Consider the following 12,621-nt stretch of genomic DNA (forward strand, 5'->3'; position numbering starts at 1 on the left):
CTTTTAGCACTTACTGTGGTTTCAGTGTGCAGTCTGAAAAGCGAACCACAGATTAAAAAGCACAGGCCGAACTCCACAGTTAGAATGAAACTCGTGTTTATGTTCCAGCGCGCTCAGTGAAACACGTTAAGCTCCTGCATAATAACTAGAATAACGCACTGTCAGCATTAGCAAGTTGCATGCTTTGTAGTATTAATAGATGCTGGTGCAGAGACTTTCAGTGTCTGACGCTGAAAATGATTGGAGATAATGGCAACGCCCAACCCAGAAAGCATACAGTGGTTATAAGAACAATGAAAGAGTAACAGAGACAGTCAAAGAATCCTGAAAGAAAATCTAAGGTATTAAATGTAAACTCCGACACACTGAAGTCTTTCAGTGCTGTGTTGAATCAACGTGGAGCCTAAGCTGCAGTGAGTGATTTCATTGTTTGCATTTATACCCGTCTGTGGTGAAACTGAGAGGTTGACGGAGGATCAAATAAATCTCACACAAAACAGTGACTGAAACACAGACAAGGAGAGAATTGATTGAGTCTATACACATAGTGTCAGAGCTTTGAAAATGACAATGAACACTAGCTGCTCTATTGGTAATGATCAAGCTAGATTCTATTACAGCTGATTACATTTTGCTTAACTGAGGCATTATCAATATAGTGTGTTTAGACTCTGTATTACCAACAAACGGCTCTACTGCAGTTACTGAGGTGCAGTTGCCATTCTGGGAAGGTGTGTGCCCAAGCACAGTTTAGATTCGAGCAATCTAATTAAACATATGTCCCACCCCCGCCAATCGGCAGCTGAAGCAGGACAATATTGGCTAGTCATGCTGTTGTGCATGTGCACAGCAGAAGAAGACATCACCTTTAACCCTGTGATGGAAGATGGAAGACTGCTGTCCTTGTTACGGCAGTGACATTTTTAGAGTGATCGTGTTGTACGAGCAAACGTGTTTGGATTTAGCCGTTAAGCCATAATGTGGTAAAATCTGTATGCATGCATGGTAGAAATTAAACTTTTGGAGAGAAACTTGACAAAGTTTTGTAGCAGTTTTTAACTGGATATTTCTAGTGATTGTGTACAGGCACAGGTGCTTTTTATACCTCAGAGCTCACTGTTGCAGTTTAAGTTATGACTCTGTGCTTTTGCAGAATATCTTGTCTTTAAGGCAGCTTGTGGATAGTTATTCACGACAGTTTGCATTTTGATTCAGACTTGATCTAAAACTGTGCATGTGCAAATCCACGTGCTCACCCTTGATGGAGGTATGACTCAGAAAGGAGAGAGCATAAGTGCCGTAAATTGCCTCTGTGAGCTGTTTGAGACTCTGCTGCAGCTCCAGCTGCTGACTGTGTGGATGAGTGGACCAAACACTCGTCCCTTTTACCTCCTGCACTCCCCTGAAGAGACGCGGCACCATGTTTCAAATTCCTCTGCACTGAAAACTGAGATGTCTTCAGACAGAGGTTAAGAATAATCATATTCCGAAAAAAAAGGTGTAAATGTAAATCACTCCAGTTACTTTAGCTCAAAAAACTCCCACAGCCTGTTTGTTCAGTTCTGGAGGAGTGTGCACAATACTGACTTGTTTACTCCTTGTGCGCTTGCGTTTGTGTGTGTGAGTTGTCTTTTAATTACAAACACGCCTGAAGGACTCCATCTGTAATAATTATCGTTCATTAACACTGAAATGAGGATTTTGTTTCTTTCTTCGGGAGCTGCTGTGGATTAACAGCATTATTCAGACAACAGTCAGATTAGACACAGAGACAGGGAAGCATGCAAAGTGGGACGGGGCTATTTTTAATGTGTAATCCGACGTGTAATCCCTCCCATCCTCGTGTATACCACCTAATTAAAATAGCTTTTTTGATATCCAATCAGTCCTCCACCCTGAATAATAAGCAGGAAAGAGAGTGACGAAAGAAACAGGAGTAAAAACAGACATTTACTGAGCACCAAACAAAGGAGTCAACAAAACCAAAGAGCTCACTCCCACTCGTGTACTAGCTTTGGATGCTAAGCTGAATCCAACGTAATGCTCATGCAATCTTCTGCAATCTACCCCAAAGAGAAAATTCACATAAATCTTACAGTCTGACTGTAGGTTAATCTGTGTGTTTGAACAAGGGACGCCTCAAGAGAGTGGCGAGAGAGTCCAGAGACAGTTCAGTGGCCGTCAAGTTAGATTAGGCTGTTCTCAAAAAATATTTGTATTCACACAACTTGTGGATTTTTCCAAAGCTGCGTGGTGGCAGAGCTGGAAACGGCCATGCTGCGTGCAGGTGGAATAATGATGTTAAGAATTAATGGCAGAGTGTGGGTGTTCCTGACAGCATGGTCCAGACGTACACCCATTTTCTTAACCGTTTGGCCAATTCAGGGTCGGAGGGGAGTGGAGCCTGTCCCAGCTGTCAGTGGGCATGGTGTAAAATAAAGTTTCTCCATTTCAGCTTCACGCAAATGATGCTTTTAGAGCTGAAATAAGTACTAAATAATTGACTATCACATAAAAAACAATGTGTTTATAGTGACTGCTTGGTTTGTCATCTACAAATTTTGCTCACTAAAAAGCATCACTGGGGTGATGAAATGAAGAAAATGTGGAAATATAAACAAAAAAAGGGGGGCTGCAGTTCCTCCAATGGCCATTTGAAGGTGACCCCATAAGCCAGGGGTGTCCAACTCCAGGCCTCGAGGGCCGGTGTCCTGCAGCTTTTAGATGTCACCCTGGGTAAACACACCTGAATCACATGATTAGTTCATTACCAGGCCTCTGGAGAACTTCAAGACATGTTGAGGAGGTAATTTAGCCATTTAAATCAGTTATGTTGGATCACGGACACATCTAAAACCTGCAGGACACAAGCCCTTGAGGCCTGGAGTTGGACACCCCTGCCATAAACCAATCAATCGCCACTGATTCCCATTTTAACTTCAACTTACCAGAATTAAAAAGGCTTATTTACATTATGGTACAAAACATGGCTTTGATCTCTACGGATACGAGGAAGTTTGATTTTTTTTGTTAAATAATTCCATTCATTTTCATTTATATAGTGCTCAACAACTGTCACTTCAAGGTGTTTTATATAATATTTGTAGGTCAAAGACCCTTCAATAATAGAGAAAACCTTCAACAATCAAAGGCCCTAATATGAGCAAGAACTTGGGAACAGTGGGAAGGGAAAACTCCCTTTAACCAGGAAGAAGGTGGCCTTTTGCAGAACCTACTTGGGGGGTGAAGGGAGGGAAATACTACCTACTGTGTGCTCCAACCTATCCAAGATGTTTGGATAGGTTGGATTTTAGAATTGGGGATTTTAGTATAGTATTTAATGAGTCTGTTGCTTAGCACCAATTAGCAGATATATGTCTGTGATTTGCAGCTGTACAGTTTGAATATAGCTTGCTAATAACTGTACTCCAACTTCTCATCTATACAGTATAAAGTCACTTCTTGTCACTTTGAGGCTTTAAAATGTCAAAACCAGTGGGTGATGTCATGAGTGTACTTTGGTTGGTGAGTAATAAGTTAATCAAACATACATTATAGATAAAGTTAATTACTTGGCTTCTTAAGTGCTTTTTTTGTTACTGAATGCACTTAATACATTGAAAAGCTTTTACCTCACTTTGCTGTAATAGGACCTTTTGTTTTCTGAACTGCAACATCACTTTTTAAAAGCAGTGCATTTTGTCAATATCTTTTAAGAAAAGCACATGATTTGGCTCAGGAGGATTGTACTTGTTATGGTCTTAGCGGGAATCAGGTAATAGCAGCGTTTTGGAACAGTAGAGGTATTTGCCACGTGCTGGTAACCTTTTCACCAGTGGAAAAAAAGTAGCTTTCAAGTGCACTAATACCTCCGTTTTGAGAAATTGTTATTCGAGCATTGAACTTGACTTCCTCACGCCTACTTCCTCTGTAAAACAAATGTCCCTACATAGTCTGTATCTACAGCACCATGTTTAATCACTCATGTTCAATCAGTCAGTCACCTATCTGGTGTTTAATCAAGGTGTAATTACCTCTGATGCTTAATGGCACCTCAGCTCCTTAAATCTTGATTACAGCTTTTGTCTCTATGGTAATGTCCATTTTTTCCCTGCAGGGTCATTTTTCCACGCACATCTTCTATCTTAATAAGTAGTAATGCTGAATTATGATGTGATTATTGAGTACAGTTTTTATTATGTGGTACTGGTAATTGGCCAAATCAGTTTTCGCTGGCCTCCCAGGGAGCTCCCTGTGAGCTTGTAATCATCCCAGCTTGGGTTTGGCATCACCAATCAAAGTGGCAAACTCCCTGCTTTGTTCTTAGCTGAGGGTAACCCACTTCTGTCAGAGACAGCACACACAGAACTGTGTACACGTGCATAGAAACACAGACACACAAACTCAGAGCCTTTTCTCCTCTTCACTGAGAGAATTTGACCAAAGTTAATATGGAAGAAAAAATTTACCAAAAAATAAAACATTTTAACTCATTTCCAACAAGAGAAAAGGCCTGTCCAAATATGAAGAGATCTGCTTGTTGCCCATTGCATCCAATACCGATTTTCAGCCTTGACCCTTGCATACAGCCATTTCTCCAGGTTATCAGAATCTTTTAATGAAATTTTGTACTCTAGGTAATGACATCAAAATCTTCACAATATTATGTTGAGGACCATTATTCTAAAATTTGTGGAATAATTTGAAGATGCAGATGAACCTCTGCTCTTTTTATACCCAGTCACATTACTGACCTGTTGCCATTTAATGTAACTATTTACAAAATGTTCTTTCAGCTCTTTCTTTGTAATACTGCTTTTCCAGCTCTTTGCTGCTTCTAGCCCCACTTTTTGAAAACATCTTCATTTTCTCAGTTTAAACATTTGATATGTTTTCTTTGTTCTACTGTGAATAAAATATGAGAGACTAGCAAATCAACCTTTTTTGGAATTGTGATTGTAAAATCAGTAGAGCTCAGTGAGAGATGAGAGAAGCAGACAAAGCTGCATCCCAGTGAGCTGCTGTGAGGGTGAATATGCAAAGAGATGTGTGCCGGGCTGAAAGGATGTGTGAACTGAAACACTCTCACTTGAACACTAAACATACTAATCTTCAGGCCAGACAGGGTCATTATCGCTGATGTATTAAATTAGAGCTCTCGCTTGGCTACATTAACATATGAGAAAAGTATTAGTACAAGAGAGGCCAATCACGTATGCAAATTCAAAGAGAGGGAAAAAAAATCTGCTAAGGAAACGGAAAAAGGCCGCTCATCAATTTATGAATAGGTGTCAGTTTAACATGAATGATTAAAGCGAGGGGGCTCTGGTAAAAGTCTGCTTTTGATGATGAGGGGGCGACTGCAGGAGAGGATTAATGGAAGAAGTTTCTGATTGTTCAGACTTGAACTCTCACTGACTGCTCTCAGGCTGCTTTGAGTCTTTTTCTACTTTTTCACTTCCATTGTAAATATTCTTACACAACAGTGTTATTTTGCTGCTTTCTCATCGGATCAAAAAATCTGCTATTGTACCTTTAAACAAGATAAATGCACCCGATTTTAAATTGGGCACCACTCCTTCAAGGCTTTTTTTGTCTTGCAGTTTTCAGCACTAAAGCTACATCGATCAGGTATAACATGACCACAGACAGGTGAAGTGAATAACACTGATTATCTCTTCATTATAGCACCTGTTAGTGGGTGGGATATATTGGGGAGCAAGTGAACATTTTGCCCTCCAAGTTGAACATGGAGGTTGAACTGTTCTAACAAATCCTGTGTTAGAACGAGAAAAACGAGTAAAGATTTGAAAGAATGTGACAAACTGTGATGGCTAGATGACTGGGTCACAGCATCTTCAAAACTTCAGCTCTTGTGGGGCGTTCTGGGTCTGCAGTAGTCAGTATCTAAACATGGTCCAATAGAGCAGCGGTCACCAACCTTTTTTGCGCCATGGACCGGTTTATGTCTGACAATATTTTCACGGACCGGCCTTTAAGGTGTCGCAGATAAATACAACAAAATAAAACCAATACCAGTACCAAAAAAAGAAAGATTTATTCATAACACACAGGAAAAGACCCAGGAAAACCGAGTTAACGATAAAAACAATAAAAAAATAACGATAAAAAACGATAAAAACCCTGAAAACCATAAATTTCACACCCGAGCCTCAACTCTCGCAGCCCGGAACCAAACGACTAACAGACCGGTACCGGTCCGTGGCCCGGGGGACGACCAACACGATATTAGGTAGGTGATAATAATGTTATGCCTCACTGGTGTACATTTGGATGTCCCACCCTGACAATTCGAATTTTGTAATTTTACCAAAGAACTCACAAAAAAAAAGCAAATATTTAATTCTGTCCTAAAGTGACCCAGCCGACATGTCTACAATCATCACTGTAAACATGACGTGAGCTTTGGGCTAACAACCAACACACCACACGGCTGTCTTCATTGGAACAGCCTACAGGCTGCAAGTCCAAGTCCATCACAACAGTCATTTAATTAGCCACAAGAGGTCAACAGTAGAAGGAAGATCATATTCTGCATTAAGAAATATTCCTGCATTAGTGTGCACTTTTTTCCCATCTGCAGTGTTTAGAAGAAAATGCTAAATCAATCAGATTTTAATTGAAAGAACTTAACAAATAACACAATCTTAATAGATTTGATAAAACTTCAAATTAAGACAAATTTTGACACATTTATCTCCTGCCTGATTGTTCAGTTGTTTTAATTAGTAGAATTATCTTCACGCATTTTTGTCTGCATCTTATCTCCAGCCTAATTTCCCCCCCAGGATATCATTTCAGTTTTATCTAACTTAATTAGTGAAATTTGCTTTTCCTGCTGGACTCAGCAGTGCAACAGAAGGAACTAACAGCTCAGCAGTAAAATCTGAACTCTGCAGATTATTACAAAGCTGCCCCGTCCTCCTCTAGTGCCATACCCGACCTGTTCTCCCCTTCTACTTAAACTGAACACACGTAATCATATATAGCCTTTAAACTTTAAACTTCATCCCTCTAAACATCAGTCGACATCTGTCTTGGTGCGAGACTTGGACCCTCAGTCTCAGGGGACAAAAACCCCCCATCTTATTAAAAAAAAACTAACCTGCCTTTTCTGTCTTCCCATCCTCTCCATCTTCTTCCATTTCATCCTCTCCCTCAGGTAAACTTAGTGCACAACTCTACTCTGTTCTTCCCTTTGGGATTGTTTTACTGGCAGAAACTGCATTTAGGCTACAAGGCACCAGAACTATCGAGTGAAACTAATACAAATGAAACAAGACTCCTGACTTTGCAAAGCTAAAATTGTCCATTAAAACTAAAACTAATGAATCTCCGCTATTTAAATTAGACCATGCAATGAGTAATCCCACATAATCTCCACCAAATCCAATACTGATTATGTTTTTGTAAACAGGTTAGAAATGCTGAATGGAGTGAGTCGACCTGACCTGACTGTTCAATAAAGCAATTACTGTGGCACACCTTTGGGCTCAGCCTGTTTGACTAACACACACCAATGCTGCTAAACCTTTAGTACTTGTTTGCATGTTGAAATTGTGCTGATGAGACACTTTCATTATGGTGAAAGACATTTTAAATCTATTTTGTTCCAGTCTATCTAGACACTTTCACCGGATTGGTGAAAAATCTAAATGACTGGTGGTTTTACAAAGAAATGATGAAATGAAATGATACAGATGATGAGTCATCATTACTGGATCATAAGCCACCTTCTTTTATTCTTTTGTCGATCAGCGCTAACTCGCTTACGGAGATTTACCACATTAATGTGGTTATGGCGTTAACGTCATTTTAACGAGATTAACGCTGACAGCACCAAAAAAGACAAATCAAAAAGCACAATCACCTGAATGTATTTCGTGGACCTTTTGTAAACCTGTCACAATTAAGACAGAGTTCACACCAATTAGTCATTTTTGAGAAGATGAGACTGTACATGCCCAGACAGGAATGGTTATACGTCTACTAGATGGAGACATATAACACTAGATGTCTCTTGAAATACAGGTGACCTGCAACAATGTATCATGTGAAAGATTTCTCAAACTCTCCCAGTGTCCTTACAATAATCAGCAGTGTAGGGTAACTGTGCTGCTAAAATGAATGTACCGAGACGTCCACTGTGATGGAAAATAAGCCAGAGAAACAGGAGACCTAAAAACAGAGGGTAGACTACAAGACTGCTTGGTTGTAGCCAGACATGTCTGTGTGCCTTCAGTCTCCTCCAGATCAAAGTCATCAGATCAATAATTCATTCAGTCATTTGCCACATCACAGTCTGTCTGACCCCACAGCTCCCGCTGAGAGTGTCTGAGTCACCAAAGTACAAGTGTCGCCATGAAAGAAGCAGCAAGGGGGAAACGAGGCAGCAAGAAAATAATGGGGCTGGTTCCGGGTATTCGGTTACTCTCTGGCTCTGATTCTCTTAGTTTAGGTTTGTGTGTTTTTGGTCCGTTCTATTAAGAACTGTTGTAAATTCTCCGAGGTTGCATCAGGGACAGGATCCAGCGGAAAAATGCCAAATCAAACATGCGGAGCCACCCACTGTGGTGACCAGCTTGTGACTTGGCAAAAAGTAGCTTCAGGTATAAACTGCTGTAAAAAGTAAAATAAGGAATAAATAAAGGATGCCATCATTAAAAGTAGTTCCACTGAAGTTCAAATCAAAGTGAAATCAAAGTTTCAAGTTAATAATATTTAATTCAGTTAAATTCAATTCAGCTGATGATGACAGTCGTCTCAAGATATATATTGTATTGTAATATATTGTAAACTAAAGACCCCATTGTATTAGAACCCCAGTGGTTTGATGATCAAGTATTTGGCGACAGTGGGAAGGAAGAACTGCCTTTTAGCAGGAAGAGACTTTAATCAGAAATGAGAAATGAGCAGAAGGCAGCTATTTGCTATCACTGGTTGGAGGATGAGTGGTAAGAAACAGACAAATATGGAATGTGGACAAAAGTATATAGACACCATAACAAACTATAGGTAAACAAAAGCATTAATGAGGCCCAACACCGGTGGTGGATGACAAATCCTCCATTTAATCCCTAGATGATGTTAAGGGCCAGTCGGTCTATTCAAGCATGTCAAGATCTGCCACCACAAACTGAAAACAGCCTTTCTCTATAGGATCAGGCTTTGTGCACATTGCCACTGACAAGTTGAAACTGGAAAAAAGTTGTTCATTAAACCACAAGCTAGTAGAACTTAAGCAGAACTATAAGTCATAGCAGAGATTTCCTTCCACTGGAATCAATGACCCAGCCCAGAAAGGCAGCAGAACAGTACAAAGTGTACAGATAAGAATGTGTGTCCACTGAGCCTTTTGGCTATGCAGTAATGAGGCAGTTATTCAAAGGCATGGAGGGTTTGAAACAAACTGTGCTTCTTGTGTGTTCAACATTATTTGGCAATCTGAGTTGGTTCTTAAGGAGACATGGTGAGCGATGCGACGTGTCTAAATATGTCATACTTTCAGTCCTACTATGACACATCAAACACTAATAAAGTTGAGATATATCTAACTGAGAGCTAAAAATGATCAAAGTTATCTCTTGTCTTTCCTTTTCAGCCCCCACCTGGCTCAGTGGGAGTTGTTCTCTTTGAGGCTGATTCCATCTTTCACCTCCACTTTAAATTCAGCATGTGTACGCACTACATTTGTCAGCTCGCTTTTGTCAGCGCATAAGTGAAGAGACACAAAGGAAGCTTTAGAAGAAGGGAAGAAATGGGACAAGACAGACGGGCTGACAGGCAGATGCGGATGAGACGGGCCTTCAGCTGTGCTGCGATTCCAGATAAGTTTGCTCTTTTTATTTCTTTACATCTGGAGCTGCACATGTTCCACATTATGTACCAGGCCAGGCTGCTGCTTAGCATGGCCTTTAGCTCTGCACCGTGGGAACATCAAAGACATCCAGATGTCAATGCACAGCAGGAATCGAGTCGGAACATGAGCATGGTTTTTGCTGAGGTCTCTACTGCCTTCAAATGGATATGCAGACGCGTGTAAATGGTGAGATAAAGCAAGAAAAATGCCTCCTCGAGGAAGCTGAAAAAGCTGGATAGTGAGAGGTAGGCGTCTGGTTCAAATCCACTGACCCAGTGGGAGACCACTGTCAGAGACTGTGAATATATGATACCAATGGGGAACCAAAACTCAATGGACACAAAATGTTAAGAAAGCATAAAACTTCAAGATGCTAATGCACCCACAGACATACACTAATGAACTTCAGCTTTTTGGTTGATGCGGCTTGGTCTGCAAAGTTTAGTTAGTGGGAATCTTTTCTGGTGAACTACTTGGCTCCAATCATTAATGTCGAAGTCAGAGGATTAATTGCTCAGCTTTGGAAGTCCTTTATTCCCTCTGCTCTTCTGGCGAACACGGTCATTAATTTCAGCACTGTGAGGAGCTGCTGTGGCTGTTTGTTTATATGCGACCTACTAACTCGTGTCTCTGTCAGCACTACTTTCACATTAAAGAAAACGACCTCAGCCAGTTCCTAACAAGCACACGGCACTTGGCACACACAGTTCTTTGTGAATATGTGGCCCATACACAAAGAGCTGGGGCACAACAAACATGAACAGAATCAATGTGTGTCTGTATGTGGAAGTGACTTTCATCATATCCAGTGTTTTTCTCATGAACTAAATGTTGTTGTTGTTTATGTGTTTTATTGTGAAAGATAAAATGACCTGAACATATTTACTTTGCAGCCAGCATCAGTTGAAGGTCAACTTGGTTACTTATCTATTGTGTTACAATAATGAACGCTCATATTAAACATGGTTAACGTTTCAAATTATGAATTCAGTATCTGCGCAATCCCTGTGAGGCAAATACTTAAACTGGTCTCAAAGCTCCGCCTCACACAGTGTTTTCTACTCTTGGCTACGTGAAATTTCAACAAGAGAAGGCTTGTAAAATATAACCATCAGACACAGGCTGTGTAAATCTTCTGCATGCAAGAAGAAGCCAATCAAAAAGTAGGCTTAAAGGAAGAGTAAAATTAGTTAAAACAACTTGTTTTAGACAGAAGATGAACTCAGGGGCTGCAGAGTTAAATAGGGTTTATTTTGAACTGTGACTCATGAAAAGCTGCAGTAGTAGAGTCAAAGAGTAAAAATAGACAGCTGAAAATAATCAGAAAACATTACACCTACACTCACCAGACACTCTAACAGGTACACCTTTCTAGTATCAGGTAGGACCCCATTTTGCCTTCAGAACTTCTTTGTGGTACAGATTGGAAACATATGTGAGAAATTCTGGTCCATGAGTGCATCACACAGTTGCAGATTTGTCAGCTGCACATCTAAATATCCTTTTCCACCACATCCCAAAGATTCTCTAGTCAGGTGACTGTGGAGGCCATTTGAGCACAGTGAACTTATTTTCATGTTCAAGAAACCAATTTGAAATGATGTGAAGCTTTGAGACCATCTTCCCTTTGCTGGTCATGAAGGGATGGACATGGTCAGCAAAAACACCTAGAAAAGTTGCAGCATAGAAACAAAGCTAAATTGATACAATTCCCCACAAAATAACACCATCATGACGAACCTGAACCACTGATACAAGACGGGATGTTGTTTAAGCAAAATTCTGACCCTACTACAAAAACAGGCAACATTTTTTAATTCTGTCAATTTCAAATTTCGACGAGCCTGTGAGGAGTTCTGGTTCAAGGTGAAGAGATGCTCCTGTGCATACCTTTATTTTAATCAGTAGTTATTGGAGTTACTGTTGCCTTCCTATTTACTTGAAGCAGTCTGGCCATTCTCTTCTGGCCTCTGACATCAACTAGAGAACTGCTCTCTTTAAACCCTTGAGATGCTTGTGCAGATTAGCAGCAGACTGACAGTTTTTTTGGTTTATTTGGCTTCCCATCAGTCAAGAGCTTTGGACAACATTTCCCTAGAGTACTGCTTGGTTGCTTTAGTAAAGACATTTACTTCTCCTGTATGCGTCTACTATATTGAGCACTTGTTTCATCTCAGAAACACCCTGGGTTTGCCATGGGAAATTATAGACAGCAGAGATCATAGCATCCACGCTGTTTCATACTGATTTGTTCTATGTTTGCTACAGTTACAGTTGTTGGTTGAGTTTTTATGTCAGAGGAGCAAAGCTGCGTAGCAGGTAGCTGGGTTATCGAGTGTGCTGCTCTGCTCATTATATATAAATACATTTCAGGTCATTGGTCGAAAACAAGATGAAAGTAACTGAGTAGCCATTTTTAAAGTTCTGACACCTTGTTGGGCTCCAACACCAGCCATCCAACTTGGACGTGAACAAACAGTGTTAAAGTCTGTACTTTAACCTTATTGTAAGTTCAAAACCAATTTGCTGAAGCACAGAAGCAAAGTAATGAAAAAAGTCTCTGCTGTACCCCTTGAAGACTGCACAGTGCATGCCACGGCCAACCAAGGCGAGATAGTTTTGAGTTCCACTGCTTGTAGGTGTGTGCCATGCCTTGGTTGGCTAGCTCTGAACCTGCTACACATTTGCTTTGTGTGTGTGTTGCCTTTGAGCGTGTCCCTGCTGGTGACAGTGTGAGTTGT

The 12,621-nt window shown here is 40.5% G+C and overlaps 1 protein-coding gene across 2 annotated transcripts in view; it reads right to left on the reverse strand.

Annotated features, from left to right (window-relative positions):
- The window catches only part of nos1apa (nitric oxide synthase 1 (neuronal) adaptor protein a), a 216,299-nt gene that overhangs the window by 13,530 nt on the left and 190,148 nt on the right, over positions 1-12,621 (reverse strand). The gene's annotated exons all lie outside the window — the stretch shown is intronic.

This window comes from Oreochromis aureus, linkage group 17 (assembly GCF_013358895.1).
Source record: "Oreochromis aureus strain Israel breed Guangdong linkage group 17, ZZ_aureus, whole genome shotgun sequence".
NCBI classification, from domain to species: Eukaryota; Metazoa; Chordata; class Actinopteri; order Cichliformes; family Cichlidae; genus Oreochromis; species Oreochromis aureus.